General features: G+C 37.1%; 2 long non-coding RNA genes across 2 annotated transcripts; one reads left to right on the top strand and one right to left on the bottom strand.

The window, feature by feature from the left end:
- The first annotated feature begins 3,113 nt into the window (after nucleotides 1–3,113).
- Nucleotides 3,114–26,401, top strand: LOC131253216 (uncharacterized). Its single transcript, XR_009175023.1, has 2 exons — nucleotides 3,114–3,237; nucleotides 26,015–26,401. It is a non-coding gene; the product is annotated as an uncharacterized LOC131253216 (long non-coding RNA).
- LOC131253217 (uncharacterized) lies at nucleotides 5,218–7,238 on the bottom strand. Its single transcript, XR_009175024.1, has 2 exons — nucleotides 6,889–7,238; nucleotides 5,218–5,506 (listed from the first exon to the last, which is right to left on the bottom strand). It is a non-coding gene; the product is annotated as an uncharacterized LOC131253217 (long non-coding RNA).
- Nucleotides 26,402–26,805: the final 404 nt, after the last annotated feature.

The raw sequence follows: 26,805 nt of genomic DNA, 5'->3' as shown, positions 1-26,805 counted from the left end.
CAGCAGGAAGCAATTTTATTATTTTGATTGCTTGTCAATTCTTTAAATTGCTGGCTTCTTTGATTTGATGGTCTTCACTTGTTAGAAATTAAATACTTACATAATGATGGTTGTTAGTTAGAATATCCGATAACTGTATACATGAACCAATCCTTGGTTACCTGGAATTTTTGTGATTGTTCAATGTTCTGCATTTTCTATTCTAATTTGTCTTAGATAGCCTTTTTTTTTTTTTTTGAGTTCACAAATCATACAAATTGCTCCAATTCAAAATGCAATTTCTGAAAATTTCTTTCATTCTTTTTATTTATCTAAAATTATGTGTAGTGATGCTTTCAAGAGACTAGTAAAAGCACCAATAAGAATCTGTGGTGATCGACAAATCGAAAGAATTCATTCATCTCTGACAGTTAAGTTCTTTTTTCTTTTAAAAATAAAATAATAATTTTGCTTTGTATTTGATTTTCCTGATATGTTATTATCATCTTCTTGTTTTTCTTTGATCCATCTTATTTCATCTAGAAAAAATAGATTTTTCCCATTGTTTTGATAGATTCATGTGAATTTCACTTTGGTTAATTTTCACCATACAACTTGTTTTTGCATGTTATGTAACAAGGAACAGAAGGTTTGAGAGAACGTTAGCCTCACATGACGTGCCTGACTCCCACCATCAGATGGCACGTTTGTCAGAGATATGGCATATACCCATTTATTTTCATATGGAGCCCTTGAATTAGCATGTGCATCTTTGAGACCATTGCTATGATAGGACGCACAGTGAATTTGTATAAGCCTTGGCATTTTCTGTTGAATTTAGATTGCCACTCTAGTTATTTCTTAGACATCTATCTGAGGACACTACATGCTTAAACCAAGGATCATATAATTTCTCAATTTTCCAGTGCATTTAAGGTTCATTTGGACGCCTGAAAGTTTTATTAGTTGTCAAGGGTTTAGAGGCAACCCACTCAAAGGTGTTGTTTGGACAGAAAATTTCACCTGTAAGCGAGTTACAAGCTGTAAGTCACAACTTTTTAGTGCATTTGAAATCCTGAGCAAAAGAAGTGATTTCACTTGTATGCTACTTACTTGTATGCAAAAGAAGTGATTTATGCAACTTACAATGGCCATGGGATGGAGGAGTTCGCAAATGATTAGCTAATTTGTAAATGAATTTGAATTTCTTGTCTTGGGGGTAAGAAGTCTCTGTCAAAGATTAGCTAATTTGTAAATGAAGACTGGATTATTGCCATTTATTCTTGGAAGTCTTTGTCAATGAGCTTTCTCTTAGCAATTTCTTTCTTCCTTTTTGTTTATTCATGTAGGAGATGCACAAAGTTCTATGGCACTTCCAAAAGATCAGCGGTTGACTTGGTATATGATGCTTTGATGAATATGTATATTTCTAGGTTGTATTTGAACCTTTCTTGCGAATTCTGATCATCCTGGAAATTGTTACTTGTTACTTTATCAAAAGCAAGCCACCAATTTCTAGTTTATCTCCTATATGATATGATTTAATAGCCTTAAGTATTTTTCCAACTTGTTACTCATTGGCTACTTTGTATTATAACAGGATTAATAATGAACACAACTGGATGTTTGAGCTCAAGATCTTGGCCACCTGATGAACTATCTAAATTGCTGAAAAGGGGAAATACCTGTAAAGTATTCTTGGTCTTCGATGCTGCAGATAAAACACCAGCAATTTGGGCTGAGTATTATATAATAACCATGTTAACATGCACATTTCTCTAAGCAATTTAATCTGACCATTTTAGGTAATGCACCACTTCCACACACCTGAATTTGGAGGAGTTATTGGCGTATGTGAAGGTACATGAGCCAAGTTCTTTTAGATCCACAATTATACCATCTATAGCATTTCCACTAATCTAGCCTTTTCCAATATTTATATTGCAGTGCAAAGGCAAGTGGGTGAAACTGCACTAAATCATGTGAGCTCAAGGTCTCATCAAATAATCCGGCTGGTAAGTTTAATGCTTATACTTGTTTTGGAGAATTATTCCTAGTTTCATAGGATAGGATTAACTTTCATCTTTCACGAGCTATTGCCTTTTGGTTTCAGACCATAGAGAGTAGTGTCCAGGAAATTTCAGGCCGCGTGGAATCTTTTGTTGCAAGTTTGTTATGTTCTTCTTCTTCCCTTTCCTACTCTAATTTCAAGAAGAATTCTTTCCTTTTACAATTGCTAATCAGAATATCCAAGCGTTTACAATCCAACAACCGCTTTACATGCCATCACATGCCATCAGAATATCCAGTTGCAATTACAAGTTGTGCACTAGTAACATCAGCAAGTTGTTAAGCAATGTGATGCTTAAAATTGACCCCAAATTTAAGAAAAGGCGCTTTTAGATTGTGTGGCCCAGATTCAGAACCCATATTTGATCTCCAGTACGCCATGCAGGGCATGGAAATTCTCCAAATAGAATAGGCAGAGTCTGTGGATGGAATTCAACAACTTTCTAGTAGAATAAATATTATAACTAAAACAAGAGATTCTTCCAGACTATAAATTAAAAGAAAACCTCAAGAAAATTGTTTATATTACCATTTTACAAATAGTAAGTGTTTAAGGCAAATGGTTTAGTCTATTTCCTTGCCAAAGAGGGTTTTGTGAGAGGGTCACTCACTATTGGTTAATTGTGCTCATCTTGTAATACTTTTTCTACTTATTTCATAATATTTCAAGTTCAAGCATCTAGCATCTCATTTTCTATTGTTTTTATATTTTATTTTCAGCTAATTTTTCCAATGAATGGTGCTAGTTCATAAAATTCGGCAAAAAAAAAAAAAAAAAGATTTTTCTTTTCTTTTCTTTTCTTTTGAGTGTGGATGGTTGGAGTACATATAGAATCATTAGATCTACACATGCATGCCTTAGCTCAGATATTCACATTTCATGGTCTACTTATTTATAATTGTTTATTTTTAGATAATCTCTGTAATGAATAGTGTCACTTCATAAAATTAGCAATTTTTTTTTCTTTTCTTTTGAATTTGGATGGTTGGAACTTGGAAGTTAATATAATCATTTACTCTATTTTACAATCTTTAAAATCTTTATTTGTAAATCTGTGCCCATGTGCATTGTCGGAGAAACTAAAAAACTTACTCATTCTCAGATTGCATTGTGGAATATGCATCCATTATTCAAAGAAAGGGTGACATTCCAAGCACTCACACTTTCTCTCCTTGCTAGCTAAATTGGTGAGCCTTCTTTCCTTCATACTATATGATTCATTGATGAAGTGGCCTGGTCATTTGGACAGGCCCATGTTTATATATTATCTCGAAATTGATGAAGTAGATCCGGATGTGCGTCGGAGCTATCCGGATGTTGAACGGGGGTCCTTAAAAGGTGGGAACCGCTGTTATGACCATGATGAAGCTGTCCATTTCCTATGGACATTAATATGGGTAGGCTCGCCATTTGGATAGGCCTATGTTTATATATTATATCGAAATTGATGAAGCAGATCTGGATGTGTGTCGGAACTATCCGGATGTTGAGTGGGGATCCCTGGAAGGTGGGAACCGCTGTTATGACTATGATGAAGCTGTCCATTTCCTATGTATAGCAATATGGGTGGCCTGACCATTTAGACAGGCCCGTGTTTATGTATTATCTTGAAATTAATGAAGCAGATCCGGATGTGCGTCGGAGCTATCCGGATGTTGAGCGGGGGTCCTTGGAAGATGGGAACCGCTGTTATGACCATGATGAAACTGTTCATTTCCTATGGACAACATTGGAGGGGCCTGGACATTTGGACAGGCCGTGTTTATATCTGTATTTGCAGGGACCACACCCTTAACCTAAACCACACCCTAAACCTATAACCTAAACCTAAACCTACACCTAATCCTAATCTCAACTCCCTAACCTAAACTTGAAAACCCAAACCTAAACCCGATCCCGAACCCGAACCTGATTTCCTAAACCTAAACCTTAATCTATTCTTAATTCCCTAAAACTATAACCTACACCTAAACCTAAAACCTAAACCTAAACCTAAAACCTAAATGTATTCTCAAATCCTTAAACCTAAACCTACACCTAATCCTAATCTCAACTCCTTAACCTAAACCTAAACTTGAAAACCCAAACTAAACCCGATCTCAAACCCAAACCCGATTTTCTAAACCTAAACCTTAACCTATTCTCAATTTCCTAAAGCTTTAACTTATAACCTATAACCTATAACTTAAACCTAAACCCACTACAAGAAAAGACACTTTTACCTACGAAAATTTTCATAGGTAAAAGCCTTTTTTGCATAGGCAAAAACTTTTGCCGATGAAAATTTTCGTTGGCAAGTTCATTGCTAAAAGACTGAGGGAGAAAACTTTTACCCATGAAAAAAAATTTTCGATGGCAAAGATAAGACTTTTGCCGGCGATTTTCTTTCATAGGTAAAAGCTTTTTCCAACATTTTTTTTCGCAGGCAAAAATATTGACAAATCCCTTTTCCTACGATTATTTTTAGAGCTAAAAAGATTTACAAAACTTTTACCTACGAAATTGTTCGTAGGTAAAAATTATGACAAAACTTTTACCTACAAATAATTTCGTCGCTAAAAATATTTACAAATGTTTCACACGAATATTTTTGGTAGGTAAAAATATTTACAAAACTTTTACCTACGAATTCTTTCGTAGGTAAAAATTGTTACAAAAGTTTTACCTGCAAATACTTTCGTAGCTAAAAATATTTACAAAACTTTTCCCTGTACAAAAATATTTACAGAACTTTGCCTACGAGTCTTTTCGTAACTAAAAACATTTACGAAACTTTTACCTACGAATTGTTTGGTAGGTAAAACCATTTTACAAAACATATACCTACAAATAGTTTTGTAGGTAAAAATATTTTCAAAACTTTTACCTACGAATATTTTTGTAGCTAAAAATATTTACTGAACTTTTCCCTACGAAAATTGTCGTAGGTAAAAACGTGATGAGACTCTTACCTACAAAAAGTTTCGTAGGAAAAAACCTAGTTCATACGAAAAGTTTCGTAGGTAAAAGTGCCTTCTTTTTTTTTTTCCCAATTTTCCAACAAAAAATTCCTAGTATACACTGTTACAATATTCCTGATATACACCTGTTATATAAATATTTCATCATATTCACATTCACATCCATTTAAACCTAAAGTAAATAATTCCATCCAAATATAAACTATATCCATCAACATGACATTCATTCACACATAAATACATATAAGTTTAACATCATAAATAAAATACAAAAAATCACAAAGATGAAGGCGGAGGTGGTGGAGTATCAGTGGGTAAGCGTGTAGTAAGAGCCTAAAACATCTCCGTCATCCGTTGCTCATGCTCCACCCGCATCTCCTCTATCCTCCTCTCCTGCTCCTCTCTCTCCCTCGCCTGCTCCTCCATCCTCCTCCTCTCCTGCTCCTCCCTCTGCCTCGCCAGGTCCTCCTCCATCCTCTCTTGCTCCTCCCTCTGCCTCGCCTGCTCCTCCCTCTGCCTCGCCTGCTCCTCCCTCTGTCTGTCCAGCTGATCTTTGATGTCATCGACGACGACCCGTAGCTGCTGAACCTCTCTATCTGTAGTATCAGCTTGGAGTACGGCGCTCTCGCAAACGATGTTGGATCGGCTGGAGGTAGCTCTAGCGGGTGCCATGAGCTTGGCACCATGACCAAACCCATGCACATATCCAGAACGGGTGCCAAGCACCTCACTGAAGATCTCTAGCTTACTCTGCTGAGTACCATCGGGAGTGGGCTGACTACGTAAGGTGTCCATCGCCGCCTGTAATGAAAATATATGAATTTTCTCTAAAAATGACATTATTATAATTTAATGCAATTAAATTTTACAATGTAAGGATTTTTACCCAAATCTTGTTGGCTCTAGGATGTACACAAGATCCCGTCGCCTGCCGATAGTGAGTCCCTCTGTAGAAGTCTATTGGTTCGGGCTCCTGGCTAGTAACGGAATCTCGCTGAGCAATCGAAAGGACAATAGAGTTAATATAAATGCATGGAAGGAATATATCAACTTAATAATAACCAGTAACTTCTTACCATGTCGCGACGAAGTTGTACAAATGACTTTAAACCAGCTATGTGGTTCACTTTCAACTTTTCCCTGTTCGTAGAATTTATTTTGTTCCTCTTCTGAACACATTATTCATAATACATTGTTATTAATTGCGAATTTAATTGTTACCTTAAGATATCGTAAATATGTAAATATTACTTGAAAAGAATCAGACAAAAATCTATCGCAGAGTATCCGCTTGTCGTCATCGGTCACGTGTGGTGGTACGGACAGTGTGGCCTCCTCGTGGCTCATGCACCGCTTGTACCGCTTATGTAACACGGAGCGGTACTCCTTGAACCGCTCCTTGATCATGTCATAGATGGCAAAGGAAATGTGCGGAACACTCAAATTCAAGTCAAATTTATCATGCAATTTCGTAAATAATAGATTAAGGCAATAAACTTATTAAGAAAATAACTTAACCGTAAAATGAACTTTTATAAAATAAATTTTAAAAAATTAAAATTTACCTGCAAGCGCTGACGGATGAGTTGCCGTACATCATCTGTCACGTCTCCCTAATGGGTGGTGTGGGGAGGATCAGAGATCGGCATAAGACACCGACCTCCGACGTAAATAGTCTGACATTGTTCCCAACAGGTCTAATACAATCCTGTGGGAACTCTACCGTCACCCTATCCTCACGTGTAAGTCGCTTTAAAAGCAACCCATGCATGGGTCCACGTCCTCGTCAGCTGGTCGACGATGCTGTTGCAAAAAAAATATGTAAGTCTAAATATAAACAGAAATTATTAAAAAATATATATATCTAGACTTACATACAGTGCCCGGTGTATGCACGACTGAAGGATCAGACGCCTGCGATGCAACATGTGACGGCGATGCTGGCTCCATCACATCACGGGTAGAAGGGGTAGATCAAGTGCGCGAACGATGTACTCTCCCACCTGATGCCATCACTGAATTTGTGCGAGCTACGAACTTATAAATTTAAACAATATCAATACAAGTGGAATATACTAAAACATTATACAAGTAGTGTTGACGGTACAATGCATTTGTGCTTATGCTTAGAGAGATGATTAAAATATGATTAGACCATTACACTATAATGCAAGCAGAATATAATAAAACTGTAAACTTTAATCTATAATCATTGAAAATTCCATTACACATTATCATTCCATATTAAATACACATATTTCGTTGTAATACGAAACAACTTTGAGGCAAACTATCCGAAGTACTCCCTGCGTAAGCTATCGTATGCTTCAGAAGCATATGTCATTTCGTGTAAAGCACTCGACATATTTACAGCCAACATGCCAGTCACAATAAGAGAAATCTGGTCTCTCGAGACTCCATTCAGATGTGCAAGTGACAAAGTCACATTTTTCATATCTCGTTTCCTGCGGTTATATATTTCCATCAGCCCCGGAATTTCTTTGAGATGACATAATATTTCCTTTGAGACATCGTCGATATATTCCACTCTACACTCATCGACCAAACCGGGTATCTCTATGGCCCTACCAGAAGAAGATAACACCAAAACATCCATTTGCAACAGCTGATGAAGTATGTTGCATGCTTCTGCTACGCTCCGGTTTAAGGAAGACATGATCAGAAATTAACTCAACTGCAAATATGGATTATAAACAAGTCAATAAAAAGAATTAATCATGACTTGTAATTTTCACGTACACATGGAATACATAAATTATTCGAATTGACAAATGACATGTAAACCATGTGTACATTTAATAATCGTCGTCTATATCACTATCGCTTAGGGCTATTTCTTCTTCACCATCACTATCGATGATCAGTATTTCCTCCTCATTATCCGCAACGTCGTCATCAATGAAACCATTATCATCTCTAACAATATCACGTATTATTGAGGCATCAACATGATCAGGTGGCACATCATCTCTATCTAATCGCACCACATCAATATCAACACTTGAATCAGTCTATGTATCCCTAGATGGCATGTTTTCTTGATATGCTTGTTCAACCCTAGACGTGTCATTTCTCCTGTCCTCGCTATCTTCAACTTCTGGTACGGGAACGTCAAATACATTCCTGGGCTTTATTTTCTGCACCACGTGCCAAGAGCTGCCTAACTTAGTGTCAGTGAGGTAAAATACTTGTTCAGCTTGGCTAACGAAGACAAATGGGTCGTCCTTAAACCACTTCCGAGATAAATTTACACTTGTAAAGTAGTTGTCAGTCTGTATTCCCAACTTCTTATTTCCAATGTCCCACCAATCACATCTAAATAAGTACACCCGCTTTCTCATATAATAACTCAGCTCAATAATATCTGTCAAAATGCCATAAAAGTCAATTTCATCCTCCTCATTTGTTCCCTTCACAACCACCCCACTATTTTGTATGGTCCTGTACTTCTCACGTTCTTCGGTGTGGAACCGAATCCCATTTACAATACAACCTGTATATCTAGATACACGTTTGTCAGGGTCACACGCTAGTGAGTATAATGCATCAGACGCATCCGCAGAGTTGCTCGTGTGCAACGTCTTCATCTATTGTCATGTACAGAATATAATTGTTTAGAGATTTTCATAGGTTGAAATAATATGCAATACAACGAAAATGCTAACTGTGGTGAGATATAATGTGAAATCTTACACATTCGACGAACTATTCTGCAAACTGATCCTGATGCATTCGATCATAATTTTTAAGGAATTTGGACTTCATCTCGTCTATGTGTTCGCTATACACATAAATGACATATCGTCAGCAAGAAACATTAAGATCATCGTATGTAGAGAAAACAATAATCGAGGGAAGACTTACTCCAAGTACGACTCTATTTCTTCACAATTATGCAACACATACCAACACGCCTTTGCTAGATCAATATGGTCCATATTCTGAAACGTCGGGGATCCTAAAGGACGAACGTTATGTGCAAATACAGATATGAGTCCTTGTTCATGCTCCTGCCCTTCATCGAAATTCCGATTTTCTCGGTTGAATCTAGTCTCTATGCCACGAAGATACATGGAGCAAAATGTAAGGCACTCATTATTAATGTACGCTTCAGCTATTGACCACTCCGGTCGTGCCTTATTCCTCATAAATTGTATGAGTGTGTAAAGGTATCTATACACAAAACCACTATGTTAAGAGTATGAAAACATGGATATATGTAGTTTACGGAATGAATAAAAATTTTAATAGGTTCTACCACCTTTCGATCGGATACATCCAACGATATTGTACTGGGCCTCAAGCTTCACCTTATGTGGTAAGTGAATCACTAGGTGTACCATGACGTCAAAAAATGCAGGTGAAAATATTCTTTCAAATTTGCAAAGGATTACGGTAATGTTCCTCTCTAGTTGTTTAACAACATCTACATTCAATGATTTTGAACACAAATCTTTAAAGAATATCCCTAACTCAATCAGCGCCGCACCGATATCTTTGCTCATGAATCCATGAATCACAACTAGCAGTAAGTGTTGCAGAAGGACGTGAAAATCATGAATTTTCATTTCTGTTACCTTACAGTCCGTAACGTTTACGCGCCGAGATATGTTTGATGCATACCCATCGAAAAACTTCACCAATCTCAACCATTCACATAAATGCTTTCTCTCTAGTTTTATCAACGTGTAGCAGGCTGCTGGTATAGTATACGAATTTTCATGTGGTTGCAAGTGCAACACTTTCCTTAGACCTATTTCTTGTAGATCCAATCGAGCCTTAAAACTGTCCTTTGTTTTCTTCTCTATATTCATCAATGTTCCAAAGACATTGTCACATATATTTTTCTCAATATGCATGACATCCAAGTTGTGTCGCAATTTCAGATCACTCCAATAAGGCAACTTAAAAAAGATGCTCTTTTTCCTCCAGTTATAGTCCAATACTGTACGTTTCCTCTTCTTCAAGTGTGATGCCTTACCAAATTTAACTTCTCCAATGTTACTCAGTTGTTGCATCACATCTTCTCCAGATAGCTCTTTCGGAGGTGGCATATGATCTTGTTTGCCATCAAAGATCATCGTCTTCCTGCGCCAACTATGATCGCTCGGAAGGAAGCGACAATGGCCCATATAAAACGTTTTTCTACCATGCTTCAATGACAATGAACAAGTCTCAATACCACATGTAGGACAAGCCAACTTGCCCTTCGTGCTCCACTCAGACAAATTTTCATATGAGGGAACGTCATTTATTGTCCACAAGACCGCTGCATGCAATCGAAATGTCTGTCCTGCAAATGTGTCATACGTTTGTACACCTTAACTCCACAACTCGTTTAACTCATTTACTAATGGTCGTAAATACACATCAATGTCATTCCCAGGTGACCTGGGTCCAGGAATAAGCAATGACATCATGAAAAGTGACTCATTCATACACAACCAAGGAGATAAATTGTAGGGCATAAGTACCACTGGCCACATACTGTACGAGCTACTCATATTACCAAATGGATTAAAACCATCACTTGCAAGACCCAGTCGAACATTGCGAGAATCTTCTGCAAACCAGTCATGTTACTTGTCAAAATTTTACCAGGCTTAAGAGTCCGCAGGGTACCTCAGTGTACTATCATCATGAACGCGTTTCTCCTTATGCCACCACATATCTTCAACCGTCTTACGAGACATAAACAATCTTTGTAGTCTGGGTTTCAATGGGAAGTACCTTAACACCTTTTGCGGGATTTTCTTACCCCTGACTTTGTCATGCTTCCACCTAGACTCTCCACATAAATGACACTCTTCAGCCTTATTATGCTCTTTTCGATATAATAAACAATCATTTATAAATGCATGTATAAGTTCATAACCAAGGCCCAAGTCTCGCATCAAGGATTTTGCCTCGTAATGAGACTTAGACAATGTCTCACCGTCCGGTAATGCTTCTTTCAACAACTCAAGCAACATGTCAAACGATTTGTTACTCCAATGATTTATTGTCTTCAAATGAAGTAACTTTGTAAGAAAATTCAACTTGGAGAAGTTCTCACACCCCGGATAAAGTGGACGTTGCGCATCCCTCAATAACCTACTAAACTTTTCTGATTCGACATCACCCATTGGAGGAATATCTTGGCTACTGCTTGTCGCTGCAAAATCAGTATCCGCAATTGTTCCCCTGAACACATCTCCTATGATATCTTGCATTTCGTCAACGTCTTCATTCTCGTTATCCGGCACAATTGGGTCAGCAAGGACTTCAGTGGGCTCAACTTTATGGGTCATATCTTCACCATGATAGATCCACCAAGTGTAACCCGGGTCAATCCCAACTATGAACAAATCATCCTCTACTTTGTCTAAAGTCTTATATATCATGTTCTTGCATTTTCGACATGGACACCTAATCTTATTCCTTGAATCTGCCCAATTTCGTACAAATTTCATGAACTCTTGAACCCCTTGTTTATACTCTGGGTGAAACCTGTTCTTAGCTCGCATCCAACTCTTATCCATGTCTACAATAAAAAGACCAAAGTCACTTTATGAAAATAGCTTTAAGATTAGGCTAGGTTATAGGTTATATGTTTAGGATTTGAGAATAGGTTTAGGTTTAGGTTATAAGTTTAGATTATAGGTTAAGGGTTACGTTATAAGTTTAGGTTAAGGTTATAAGTTTAGGTTAAGGTTGTAAGTATAGGTTATAGGTTAAGGTTTAGGTTTAGGTTTAGGTTATAGGTATAGGTTGGTTTAGGGAAAAGTTAGGTTTAGGTTATAGGTTTTGGAATTTGAGAATAGGTTTAGGTTATAAGTATAAGTTTAGGTTAGATTATAGGTTAAGGTTTAGGGATTTGAGTTTAGGTTAATGTTTAAGTTTAGGTTAAGGTTGTAAGTTTAGGTTAATGTTATAAGTAGAGGTTATAGGTTATAGGTTAAGGTCTAGGTTTAGGTTATAAGTATAAGTTTTGGGATTTGAGAATAGGTTTAGGTTAAGGTTATAAAGTCTAGGTTTAGGTTGTAGGTTAAGGTTTAGGTTTAGGTTATAGGTTATAAGTATAGGTTATAGGTTAAGGTTAAGGTCTAGGTTTAGGTTATAGGTTAAGGTTTTGGGATTTGAGAATAGGTTTAGGTTAAGGTTATAAGTATGGGTTATAGGTTAAGGTTTAGGTTTAGGAAATCGGGTTTGGGTTGATGCTTATATTTAGGGATACACGAGATAAACACATTTTAGTAATAATGGTCTATAGCTTCTCATTTGGTGTTGATACATTATGCCAGTTTCACCCAATTGGTGTTTGATGTTAAATGAAACCAATATCTATAACCTAGACCAGACCCCAACCTGTTTTTCGTGGGCTGTGCAGTTCCAAAATGGTCCAACCTGTCTGACCCATGATGTTCCCATGACAACATAAATTAATAAAATAAATATTTGACCAGTTGACTCAACTATTCATATGAGTGGAGAGATTGAGAAGGATGTTGTCCATAGACTTCAAGTGGGTTGGAAGAAATGGAGATGTGCCTTGAGACTTTTTTATGTGATCATCGTGTAACAGTCAAACTAAAAGGGAAATTTTATACATTGGCTATAAGACCAGCCATGCTATATGGGATAGAATGTTGTGCAATTAAGGAAGAATGTGTTCATAGGATGAGTGTAGCTGGCACGAGGATGTTGATATGAATGAGTGGGAAGACAAGGAAGGATAGAAATAGAAATGAATGCATTTAAGGGAATTTGGGAGTAGTACCAATAGGTAATAAAATGAGGGAAAGTAGACAGATTGTTTGGTCACATGCAATGGAGAGACCAAGAACTGTAATGGTTAGATGGAGTGAGTTGGTATAAGTTGAAGTTTAAGAAACACAGAAACAAATATGGTGATATGTACATGAGGCTGTTGAAGTTTAAGAAACAAAAGTCTTATAATTTTTTTGAATGACTATAAAGGTATTTAAATTCAGTTTGTCATATAAATACCTCGAATCATAATCATAATCGTAATCATAAAAGTTTTTTTAATTTTAGTTGGTTGTCCAAATGATTCTTGAACTTTTATTGAAAATGATACTCTTGTCATTCAATATTCAAAACCTTTGCCCATACTCTAGATTTTTTTATTCAGTAGCTCAGTCAAGTCAATGGTAAGCACACTAACTTCATCAAAGAATCACAGATTGGAAGGGAGTCAATCAGATAGTTTCTTTAATTTTCTTTTTTCATCATAAATTGATACTGAGTTTAAACCAGCCATTACATTCTCTGGCACATATATTTTTAACTGTGGAAAACAGTCTTAGAATCTCCATCATGCTGTATATATGTAGTTTCTCTTTCACTTGTGAATTTATTTCTCTACCTAGTTTTAAAACTAATGAGTTCTTCGTACTAATTTCATGTAGCATCTCTTGGTATCATCAGATTTTGCCTCCATGCAGTAACATATACTACATCAAAGTTTCTACTGAAATGGTTGTTTCAGTATGAACATGAGCATAGACAATGGTTGGCCACTATCTCTTTGGGACTGATATCAAGTTGTTTACATGCAATGGATTCAAGACAAATTCCAAATCATCATCGGACTTCTTGAGGTACATACTGGTTCATGCATACATACAAATGCCTACGCAGACCCGGATGTGCGTCGGAGCTATCCGGATGAGCAGGGGTCCTTGGAAGGTGGGAACCGCTGTTATGACCATGATGAAGCTGTCCATTTCCTATGGACAGCATTGGAGGGGCCTGACCATTTGGACAGGCCGTGTTTATGTATTTGCTCAAAATTAATGGAGCAGACCCGGATGTGCGTCGGAGCTATCCGGATGAGCAGGGGTCTTTGGAAGGTGGGAACCGCTATTATGACCATGATGAAGCTTCCATTTCCTATGGACAATATTGGAGAGGCCTGACCATTTGGACAGGCCGTGTTTTTGTATTTGCTCGAAATTAATGGAGCAGACCCGGATGTGCGTTAGAGCTATCCGGATGAGCGGAGTCCATGGAAGGTAGGAACCACTGTTATGACCATGATGAAGCTATCCATTTTCTATGGACAGCATTGGAAGGGCCTGGCCATTTGGACAGGCCGTGTTTATATCTGTATTTGTAGGGACCACACCCTTAACCTAAATTACACCCTAAACCTATAACATATAACATAAACCTATACTTATAACCTTAACCTAAACTTATAACCTTAACCTAAACCTATTCTCAAATCCCAAAACCTATACTTATAGCCGAAACCTATAACCTTAACCTAAACCTAAAACCTAAACCTAAACCTAACGCAAAACCTATAACCTTAACCTAAACCAAAACTTATAACCTAAACCTTAACCTATAACCTATAACCTGTAACCTAAACTTATAACCTATAATCTAACCTTAACCTAAACTTAAAACCTAAACCTAAACCTATAACTTAAACCTATAAACTAAAACCTAAACCAAAACGTAAAACCTAAATGTATTCTCAAATCCCTAAATGTAAACCTACACCTAATCCTAATCTCAACTCCCTAACCTAAACCTAAACCAAAATTTGAAAACCCAAACCTAAATACAATCCCGAACTTGAACCCGATTTCCTAAACCTAAACCTTAACCTATTCTCAATTCCCTAAAGTTATAACCTATAACATAAACCTAAACCTAACCTAAACCAATAACCTAAACCTATAACCTTAACCCATACCTAAACCAAAACCTATAACCTTAACCTAAACCAAAACCTATAACCTAAACTTAACCTATAACCTATAACCTATAACCAAAACTTATAACCTTAACCTAAACCTAAAACCAAAACCTAAACCTATAACCTAAACCCATAAACTAAAACCTAAACCTAAACCTAAACCTAAAACGCAAATGTATTCTCAAATCCTTAAACCTAAACATACACCTAATCCTAATCTCAACTCCCTAACCTAAACCTAAACCTAAACTTGAAAACCCAAACCTAAACCCGATCCCGACCCGAACCCGATTTCGTAAAACTAAACCTAAACCTATTATTAATTCCCTAAGGCTATAACCTATAACCTTAACCAAAACCTATAACATAAACCTTAACCTGTAACCTATAACATATAACCTAAACTTATAACCTATAACCTAAAACCTAAACTTAAACCTATAACCTAAACCTATAAACTAAAACCTAAACCTAAACCTAAAACCTAAAAGTATTCTCAAATCCCTAAACCTAAACCTACACTTAATCCTAATCCCAACTCCTTAGCCTAAACCTAAACCCGAACCCGAACCTGATTTCCTAAACCTAAACCTTAACCTATTCTCAATTCCTTAAACCTTAACCTATAACCTAACTTAAACCTAAACCTATAACCTACACTTATAACCTAAACCTAAACATAAAAACTAAACCTAAACTTATAACCTAAATGTATTCTCAAATCCCTACACGTAATCCTAATCTTAACTCCTTAACATAAACCTAAACCTATAACCTAAATGTATTCTCAAATCCCTACACCTAATCCTAATCTCAACTCCTTAACCTAAACCTAAACCTAAACTTGAAAATCGAAACCTAAATCCGATACCGAACCCTAACCTGATTTCCTAAACCTAAACCTTAACCTATTCTTAATTCCCTAAAGCTATAACTTATAACCTATAACCTATAACCTAAACCTAAACCTAAACCTAAAACCTAACCCTAAACGTAAAACCTAAATGTATTCTCAAATCCCTAAACCTAAACCTTAACCTATTCTCAATTCCCTAAACCTTAACCTATAACCTAACTTAAACCTAAACCTATAACCTATAACCTAAATGTATTCTCAAATTCCTAAACCTAAACCTTAACCTCTTCTTAATTCCTTAAACCTTAACTTATAACCTAACTTAAACCTAATCCTATAACCTACACTTATAACCTAAAACCTAAATGTATTCTCAAATCCCTAAACCTAAACCTACACCTAATCCTAATCTCAACTCCTTAACCTAAACCTAAACTTGAAAACCCAAACCTAAACCCGATCCCGAACCCAAATCAAATTTCCTTAACTTAAACCTTAACCTATTCTCAATTCCCTAAAGTTATAACTTATTACCTAAACCTATAAACTAAAACCTAAACCTAAACCTAAAACCTAAATGTATTCTCAAATCCCTAAACCCAAACCTACACCTAATCTTAATCTCAACTCCCTAACCTAAACCTAAACTTAAATTTAAAAATCCAAACCTAAACCCAATCCCGAACCCGAACCTGATTTCTTATACCTAAACCTAAACCTTAACCTATGTGAGACTCGACCCGAGTTCGCATCTGTGCATGTGTGTGTGTGAGTATGCATTCCGTCCATCCTACCGGTCGAATCCCGGTGACCCGTGACCCTTGGATAGTGTTTGCGGTCATCCGTGAGCCCAGTCGTGAAGACCCGACTCGGATCGAGTTGAGACCTATGCCATTGTGACCGCATCGTCGCCGCGGTTCCAACGACGCGTCTTGTGCGTCCATCCGATGTGTAGATCGTAAGTTGGGTGCATTTCATTTTCTAAGCCCTTGATCATGATCATGTGGCCCACCTAGGGGTGGTGTGCATGGATTTCTAGGTAGGTCCCATCTCTTGGAACTATTTCCAACACACACTACACTATTTCCAACACACACTACACACACACACTACCTAGGCCCTATCCCTACACCACCCATCTCTAAAACACCACCCACTAACCTAAAAAGCCTACTAACCCTACAACATTGTTTCTAACTCCCTATTGCCATGATTTCTCTTCTCTATCCAAGGTAAGAAACTCATGATTACTTAGCTTAAAAGAGATTTTTCTCTCTTTCCCTCTCATTTCTCTCTCTCTTCTCTTCTTCCCTAGCAACCTTCCTCCAAAAATCTCCAAATTCTCCAGCCCCTTCTCCTCCTTTTTCCTCTTAATCCATCCATTGAAAACCCATCTCATCCATCTATCTTGGTTCCTTGGAGCATTTGGAGCTTGGTGATCCAAGTTTTGGTGAAGATATTTAGGTGGGTGCTTCTTTATTCCATGCAATATCCTTTCCATAGTGTAGATCTTCTTCTTCTTTCATTCAGAAAGTGTAGGACCCACCAATCAATGGTGGAGATCCTACACAATTCCTTGGATGTGGCCAAATGGTCCATCTTATGCATGCATGTCCCATGCATGGGGTTTCCTCTTGATGGACCCCATCATGGAGGGTTCTCCACATTCCATAACATGATGGGTCATCTAGACCCTTGCATCATGGTTGGGATGGTATCTCATCCATTCATCTCAAGTGTAGATCATGCATGATGAAGATCCATGGTGAAATATAGATGGAAATGCAATGTATGGGTGTGATTATGTTGGGGAAGGCTCAATAGTGACGGAGCCTTCTCCCAATGGCCGGAATATATTTTTTTCTCTTCTTCCACCTTTCCTAGGATTGTTGATGATGTGTGTGGTCCATTTGGTGGGCCTGGATAGTCCAGAAAAGTCCAGCTAGGGTGGGACATCCATACCCACCTACACTTTGGTTGGGTGTCCCATTTCCTGACCTTTATTGATACATGCAAGTGTGGTAACCTTGGAATTTTTTTTGAACATTTGTGGAGCCTACTAAGGAGGGCCATAGCCCCTAGTTCTTGGAGTATTTTTCCTTTTTATTTAACTTATATAATTAATTTTATCCAAGTACATGTTGCTGTCCAGAATTTTCTGGACAGTTTTTGGTTGACTTTGGACCAGATTTTGGACTGTTTGGGGGACTATTCATAACCACCAAATATACTTTTCTAAAAGGTGGGGATCTCATATTGATGTCTCCCAAATTTCAGCCCCATCTGACATTCATTGGGGTCCCAAAGGTGTGGTCCAAGTGAGGTGGACAGTCTGGATTTTCTGCACTGTTCCAGCAGCAATCCACCCTGGACAGGTTAGAATTCCAAAATTTATTAAAATAGTTTTGGGTGTGTAAAAATTATAAAAATTTACAGGAAGGTGGACCACCCATGGTGGGACCCACCTACAAAATTTTGAGGCCAATGGACACCTGTACACACCATAGTGATGGCTGGACCGGCCCATTACAACATGGTGTCCAGATCAGTCCGATTTTCAGGACAGATTGATTTCTTTAAATAAATTAAAATATTTATAAATGTCTAAAAATTCTTAAATTTTGTGAGGGTGTGTCCCACCTATTTTAGTGTCACTCTGTAAAATTTCAGCTCCAACGGATCTCATTTGGGCATCCAAAAGAATGGGCTAAGATAGTTGGACTGCTAAATTTTCTGCTGTACAGTCCAGCAATATGCCTTGATAAGACCATATTTCAAAAATATTTCCTCTGATGGTGGGTCACCTTTTTGGGTTACCTCTCATTGTATGCATGATGAGGGACCTTGGCCCTCAATTTTCAGAGTTTTAGAGGCCCTGGACCCACTCCAATGGAGTGCCCAAATTTAGGACAGCAACATGTTATAATTATGCTTGGCCTTTGGGCTGAAATTTTGAGGAGTGAGGCCCACCACATTATGAAGATCTTAGAGGGAATAATTTATACCTTTGGTTCCTTAAATGTTGGGCTTAATAAATGCACTTTTGAGGCCCACCACAGTTGAATTTAATTGGGTCCATGAATGTAGCTAGTTGTTGAACTCTTTAGGCCCAATTGGGCTGAAACTTTCCAGATAGGCCCATTGAACTCTTGGGCCATTTTTACCATACTATTGTGTTGGGTTAGTGGGCCAGATTACACAAGTAGATGGGCCCTTGGTTGCCCACCAAATCAACTTTAATACTTGGGCCGGGTTGTAGGCCCAACTTACTTGACTAAGAGCATGACATTTGCCCATGTGGTTTGAGCAATGGGTTGCCCACTAGGCCACCACAATATATGGGATTGGTGGCCTTTATGTTGAGCCCTAACCTTTCCCTTATGGGCCTATAATGGTAATTATGAGTTGGGCTATGTGTGTTTCCCTGGGACCCATGTTCTTGATAGGCCTTGGGCCACCCTTTTTAAAGCCCAACATGAGTATTTGTGGTATGACTATGGCTGCCCATTTCTTATTTCTGATGTTGCGTGGTCCTTGATCCTTAATCCATGATCAATTAGAGATGGGCTATCTCTTGGGGACTAATTGTGGTTGGATTCCATATTGGTGGCCCTAAGGTATGCCCATAGGCTTCTATGGGTGGTTAAAGGTCCACCATAGACCCTTGGTAGGCCCGTTTCACCTATTTAGGCCCATACCACTGTTCCCCTTAGTCTCGTGGGCTACCCCAGGTATATGGGCCCCCACTAGAGGTTGTATTCCTTATGAGGAATTGGTTAAGTACCTATACCCTTCATGGTTAGGTAGAGAGTTCATCTTCACCTCATTGGCACCCCTATTCAATTTCATGGCCCACTCCCATACGCATCATATGCATGCTTGGTTGAGGTGTGATTGGCCGTGGTTGTGCCATTATGTAGGACTTGTTGGTATCTCCCCGAGAGATAGATGCTTGGGATTGATGCATAAGTGATTGTGTGATTCATGCATCTAGCATTGCATAGCTTATGGATATCCGCCCTTACTTCATCAGGGCCTTACCTCCACAGGGATATTCGTGGATGGCCTTATGTCTGGACACTAGAAATATTAGTTGAGCATACCGGGTGCATAGGATGTCCATGGGTGAAATTTCCAAAACTTTCATGGTACCAAGGATCTGCTCCAACGCTGTGACCAGGTGGAATACATGAGCGCACAGGGCCTTATACCGTTAGGCCGCGACTCTCACTGTCATGTAGTCGGTTGGATAGGGGTGTGGCCTTACTTTCCTGGTGTGAGGAGGCATTGATAGGCTGAATCTGACCAGCTCGTAAATGGGTCCACTACCTTCAGGCCTTGTTGGTGATTGGTTGTCCACAGGCGGGTAGTGAGGTCTCTTATGCTCGTTTGACTGTGCGGGGTCTGTAGAGCGGCAGTCATTCAGCAGTGTAATGGACCCCAGTGATTTCCTTATGATTGGAAATGTACTTGACTTATGGTTTGGATATGAGCACTGACATTACTTGCATCGCATTAGCATTGGCTGTACAAGCCCCCCTTTCATGCATAGCCTTGGTATGACACCCATTACTCATTGCATCGCATTCATGGTAAGCCTTGGTAAGGCTAGTGATATGTTCATTGATCATGCTTCTCTCCTTATACCTCCTACTATTCTTTTGTGCACCATTGTCACACAATTACACCACCCTCTAAGCTTCTATAAGCTTATGTACGATTAATGCATGCAGGAGACTCTAAGTAGGCGCCGTAGCAGAAGAGCGTGGAGTAGAGTTGAGCAGTGAGGACTCCAGTGTTGCTGATTTCTCTCTCTTTTCCTTTTATTCTCATGTATGTCCTTTTGGACCTTATGGATGATGTAAAAGTTCAAATTTTTAGTGAATTTTGTGATGTGTGCCTTTGTTATTCTCAGACGTACGTGTTGTGATCTTGGGTATGCTCGTATTGAAAATGATTATATTGTTATGAAAATCCCCCTTGTATGATCGCAGGACTGGAACCTACCTCAGGAGCCGAGAATGGGGTACTACGGAGGCTGTTGCAGCCAGAACCGGCAATCGGGTTTCTTGTGACTCCAGTTTTCGAGTCTGGGGCGTGACAACCTATTCTGTATTCCCTAAAGCTATAACCTATACCTAAACCTAAACTAAACCTAAAACCTAAACCTAAACCTAAACCCTAAATGTATTCTCAAATCTCCAAACCTAAACCTAAACCTACACCTAATCCTAATCTCAACTCCCTAACCTAAACCTAAACCTAAACCTAAACTAGAAAACCCAAACCTAAACCCGATCCCGAACCCGAACCCGATTTCCTAAACCTAAACCTTAACCTATTCTCAATTCCCTAAAGCTATAACTTATAACCTAAACCTATATCCTAAACCTAAACCTTAACCTAAACCTAAACCTATAACCTTAACCTAAACCAAAACCTATGAACTAAACCTTAACCTATGACCTATAACCTAAACTTATATCCTATAACCTAACCTTAACCTTAACCTAAACCTAAACCTAAACCCTAAACCTTAACCTAAAACCTAAATGTATTCTCAAATCCCTAAACCTAAACCTACACCTAATCCTAATCTCAACTCCCTAACCTAAACCTAAACCTAAACTTGAAAATCCAAACCTAAACCCGATCCCGAACTCGAACCCGATTTCCTAAACCTAAACCTTAACCTATTCTCAATTCCCTAAAGCTATGACCTAAAACCTAAACCTAAACCTAAACCTAAAACCTAAATATATTCTCAAATCCCTAAACCTAAACCTACACCTAATCCTAATCTCAAGTCCTAAACCTAAACCTAAACTTGAAAACCGAAACCTAAACCCGATACCGAACCAGAGCCTGATTTCTTAAACCTAATCCTTAACCTATTCTCAATTCCCTAAAGCTACAACCTATAACCTATAACTAAAACCTAAACCTAACCTAAACCTATACCCTAAACCTAAACTTAAACCTAAAACCTAAATGTATTCTCAAATCCCTAAACCTAAACCTTAACCTATTCTCAATTCCTTAAACCTTAACCTATAACCTAACTTAAACCTAAACCTATAACCTACACTTATAACCTAAAACCTAAATGTATTCTCAAATCCCTAAACCTAAACCTACACCTAATCCTAATCTCAACTCCTTAACCTAAACCTAAACTTGAAAACCCAAACTTAAACCCGATCCCGAACCCGAACCAAATTTCCTTAACCTAAACCTTAACCTATTCTCATCCCTAAAGCTATAACTTATAACCTAAACCTATAAACTAAAACCTAAACCTAAACCTAAACCTAAAACCTAAATGTATTCTCAAATCCCTAAACCTAAACCTACACCTAATCCTAATCTCAACTCCCTAACCTAAACCTAAACCTAAACTTGAAAACTCAAACCTAAACCCAATCCCGAACCCGAACCCGATTTCCTAAACCTAAACCTAAACCTTAACCTATTCTCTATTCCCTAAAGCTATAACCTATAACCTATAACCTAAACCTAACCTAAACCTATAACCTTAACCTAAACCTAAAACCTAAACCTAAACCTAAACCTAAAACCTAAATGTATTCTCAAATCTCCAAACCTAAACCTAAACCTACACCTAATCCTAATCTCAACTCCCTAACTTAAACTTAAACTTAAACTTGAAAACCCAAACCTAAACCCGATCCCGAACCCGAACCCGATTTCCTAAACCTAAACCTTAACCTATTCTCAATTCCCTAAAGCTATAACTTATAACCTAAACCTAAAACATAAACCTATAACCTAAATCTAAACCTAAACCTATAACCTTAACCTAAACTAAAACCTATGACCTAAACCTTAACCTATAACTTATAACCTAAACTTATATCATATAACCTTACCTTAACCTTAAACTAAACCTAAACCCTAAACCTTAACCTAAAACTTAAAACCTAAACCTAAACCTAAAACCTAAATGTATTCTCAAATCCCTAAACCTAAACCTATACCTAATCCTAATCTCAACTCCCTAACCTAAACCTAAACCTAAACTTGAAAACCCAAACCTAAACCCGATCTCGAACCCGAACCCGATTTCCTAAACCTAAACCTTAACCTATTCTCAATTCCCTAAAGCTATAACCTAAAACCTAAACCTAAACCTAAAACCTAAATGTATTCTCAAATCCCTAAACCTAAACCTACGCCTAATCCTAATCTGAAATCCTAAACCTAAACCTAAACCTAAACCCGATCCCGAACCCGAACCTGAACCCGACCCGATTTCCTAAACCTAAACCTTAACCTATTCTTAATTCCCTAAAGCTATAACTTATAATCTAAACCTATAACCTAAACATAAACCTAAACCTAAACCTATAACCTTAACCTAAACCAAAACCTATGAGCTAAACCTTAACCTATAACCTATAACCTAAACTTAACCTTAACCTTAACCTATAACCTAAAACCTTAACCTTAACCTATAACCTATAACCTAAACCTAAACTTAAAACCTAAATGTATTCTCAAATCCCTAAACCTAAATCTAAACCTACACCTAATCCTAATCTCAACTCCCTAACCTAAACCTAAACCTAAACTTGAAAACCCAAACCTAAACCCGATCCCGAACCCGATTTGCTAAACCTAAACCTTAACCTATTCTTAATTCTCTAACTCTATGAATAATTTTTTATATTTCATTTATGATGTTAAACTTATATGTATTTATGCGTGGATGAATGTCATGTGGATAAGATTGTTTGTGTTTGGATGGATGTAGTTTATGTTTGGATGAATGTAGTTTATGTTTGGATGGATTTACGTAGTTTGGGTTTAGATGGATGTGAATGTGAATATGATGAAATATATTATATAACAGGTGTATATCAGGAAGAATATGATGAACTATATTGTAAGAGGTGTATATCAGGAATTTTGAGCTAGAAAATTTTTTAAGAAAAAAGACTTTTACCTACGAAATATTTCGTAGGTAAAGGTTTAATTCATGTTTTCTACTTCTTAGAAACGTTTTTACCTACGACAATTTTTGTATGCAAAAGTCTCAACGTTTGAAAGATAAGCTAAATGTTATATTTTTACGTACGAACCATTTCGTAGGTAAAAGTCTGATACACGTTTTTTACCTTCAAAAAATTTCGTAGGTAAAGGTCTCAACTACGTTTGAAATTTAAGCTAGGGATTATATTTTTACCTCTGAATTATTGCGTATGTAAAAGTCCCCTACACGTTTTTTCGCTACGAAATCTTTCGTAGGTAAAGTCTCATTTAAGTTTGAAATTTAAGTTAAATATTATATTATTTCATAAAGTTAAATATTATATTTTTACCTATGAAATATTTTGTAGGGAAAGGTGTCATATATGTTTTTACCTACGAAAATATTCGTAGGTAAAAGTCTACCTTCGAAATTGTTACTACGTAAATGCAAACTTTTTGATTTTTGGTTTTTTCAAAAATTCAGAACACCTTTACCTACAACAGTTTTCGTAGGTAAACATGGCTTTTCCGTAGCAAATTTGCTTTCGTAGGTAAAAGTTTTTGAAAAATTCAGAACACCTTTACCTACGACAGTTTTCGTAGGTAAAGATGGCTTTTGCGTACCAAATTTGCTTCCGTGGGTAAAAGTAAACTTTTCGTTTGTTAAAATGAAAACACTCTTTGCCTACGAAAATTATCGTAGGCAAAGATGACTTTTAAAAATTCAAAACACCTTTTACCTACGAACATATTCGTAGGTAAAGATGACTTTTACCTACACAATTAAATTTCGTAGGTAAAAATAAACTTTTCGTTTCTCCGCATCTTAAAACTTTGAAAACATCCTTTACCTATGAAAATTGATTTAGGGAAATTTGACTTTTATCTGTGAAAGTTAATTTCGTTGGTAAAAGTAAACTTAGAAAACTTTTCATTTTTTGCTAGCTGAAAAATTTGAAAAAGCCTTTTACCTGCGAAAATATTCGTAGGTAAATATGGCTTTTACCTATGAAATTACATTTCGTAGGTAAATTTTTTTTTTTTTGTAGTGAGAAAAATTGGAAACACCTTTTACCTACAAAAATAAATTTCATAGGTAAAAGTCATCTTTACCTACGAAAATTAATTTCGTCGGTAAAAGTTTCGTCGGTAAAAATCATATTTCTTGTAGTGACCTAAACCTAAGCCTATAACCTTAACCTAAACCAAAACCTATAACCTAAACCTTAACCTATAACCTAAACCTTAACCTATAACCTATAACCTAAACTTATAACCTATAACCTAACCTATAACCTAAACCTATAACCTAAACGTAAACCTATAACCTAAAACCTAAACCTAAACCTAAAACCTAAATGTATTCTCAAATCCCTAAACCTAAACCTACAACTAATCCTAATCTCAACTCTCGAACCTAAACCTAAACCTAAACTTGAAAACCCAAACCTAAACCCGACCCCAAACCCGAACCTGATTTCCTAAACCTAAACCTTAACTTATTCTCAATTCCCTAAAGCTATAACCTATAACCTATAACCTACACCTAAACTAACCTAAACCTATAACCTTAACTTAAACCTAAAACCTAAACCTAAACCTAAAACCTAAATGTATTCTCAAATCCTTAAACCTAAACCTACACATAATCTTAATCTCAACTCCTTAATATAAACCTAAACTTGAAAACCAAACTAAACGCGATCTCAAACCCGAACCAAATTTCCTAAACCTAAACCTTAACCTATTCTCAATTCCCTAAAGCTTTAACCTATAACCTATAACTTATAACCTAAACCTAAACCTATAACCTAAACCTAAACCAAAACCTATAACCTAAATCTTAACCTATAACCTATAACCTAAACCTAAACCTATAAACTAAGCCTAAACTTTAACCTAAACCTAAACCAAAAGTTATAACCTATAACTTAACCTTAACCTAAAACCCAAACCTAAACCTATAACCTATAACCTAAACCTAAACTTAAAACCTAAATGTATTCTCAAATCCCTAAACCTAAACCAACACCTAATCCTAATCTCAACTACCTAACCTAAACCTAAACCTAAACTTTAAAACCCAAACCTAAACTCGCTCCCGATTTTCTAAACCTAAACCTTAACCTATTCTCAATAATCTATAACCTATAAACCTAAACCTAATCTAAACCTATAACCTTAACCTAAACCTAAACCTAAACTTAAACCTATAACCTCAACCTAAACCTAGGTTTTGAGTTTAAAAGTCCATCCTAGGTTTGAACAAATTACTCATGTTGGATTTTACCATAATTTAGAAGATTTGTAGGTACATTTTTTATTTTTTCATATATGTGTTTTTTTTTTGGGTCTTTCTTCCTTTTGAGATGTGTACAAAGGCATGCTTGTTTGATTGTGTCTACAAATGTTGTTTTATACAGGCTGACAAGCTAAAGAAGTTAGTGGAGGATGAAATTCATTTTCTTAAGGGAAGGGTTTCAGAACTTGAAAGTGATCTTGTGTCGAAGTCCACAGAAGTTACATCTGCAGTTTCAAGGAAAGAAGAAGCTCTATCTTCTGCATTTGCTGAAATTGACCGTCTGAAGGAAGAAAATTCTGTAAAAACGTGAGCATTATTGAATGCATATGGAGGGTGTTTACTGTGTTGGAGTGTATTTGTTTCTTGCACATGAGGGCACGCCTTAGTTGTAATTCTTATGATAGGTTGAGCAAAGTGAAGTATTGTTTATTTAGAAATGTGAATGTAGGATGCATTGTATGATTTGATTGCTATTTGTAATAAATGCATCATTTTTTTTCTGATTGCATTTTATGTACTATTTCTATCAGCATTAAGCTTAGATGAGTTATCAATCACAGCAGGTTCTTGCAATGGAAACAGGTCGTATTATTACAATTTTTTAAAAAATAGCTACAAATATAATCCGTAGCTATAGCTACGGCTTTTGTCCGTAGCTATTGGTATCTATTGCTACGGATATTATTGGTGCTATTGGTATCTATTGCTACGGATAAAATCCCTTTTGCTACGGATATGATCCGTAGCATGTCCGTCGCTATTGGTGGGGTAGCTAAAGGTATTGCTACGGATATAATCCGTAGCTATTGGTATCTATTGCTACGGATTATATCCGTAGCTATTGGTATCTATTGCTACGGATATAATCCATAGCTATACCTTTAGCTACCCCACCAATAGCGACGGACGTGC

The sequence above is a fragment of the Magnolia sinica genome, chromosome 8 (genome assembly GCF_029962835.1).
Source record: "Magnolia sinica isolate HGM2019 chromosome 8, MsV1, whole genome shotgun sequence".
Classification (NCBI taxonomy): Eukaryota; Viridiplantae; Streptophyta; class Magnoliopsida; order Magnoliales; family Magnoliaceae; genus Magnolia; species Magnolia sinica.
Note: the sequence above shows the minus strand (reverse complement) of the source record. Positions and strands in the feature narration are given on the sequence as shown.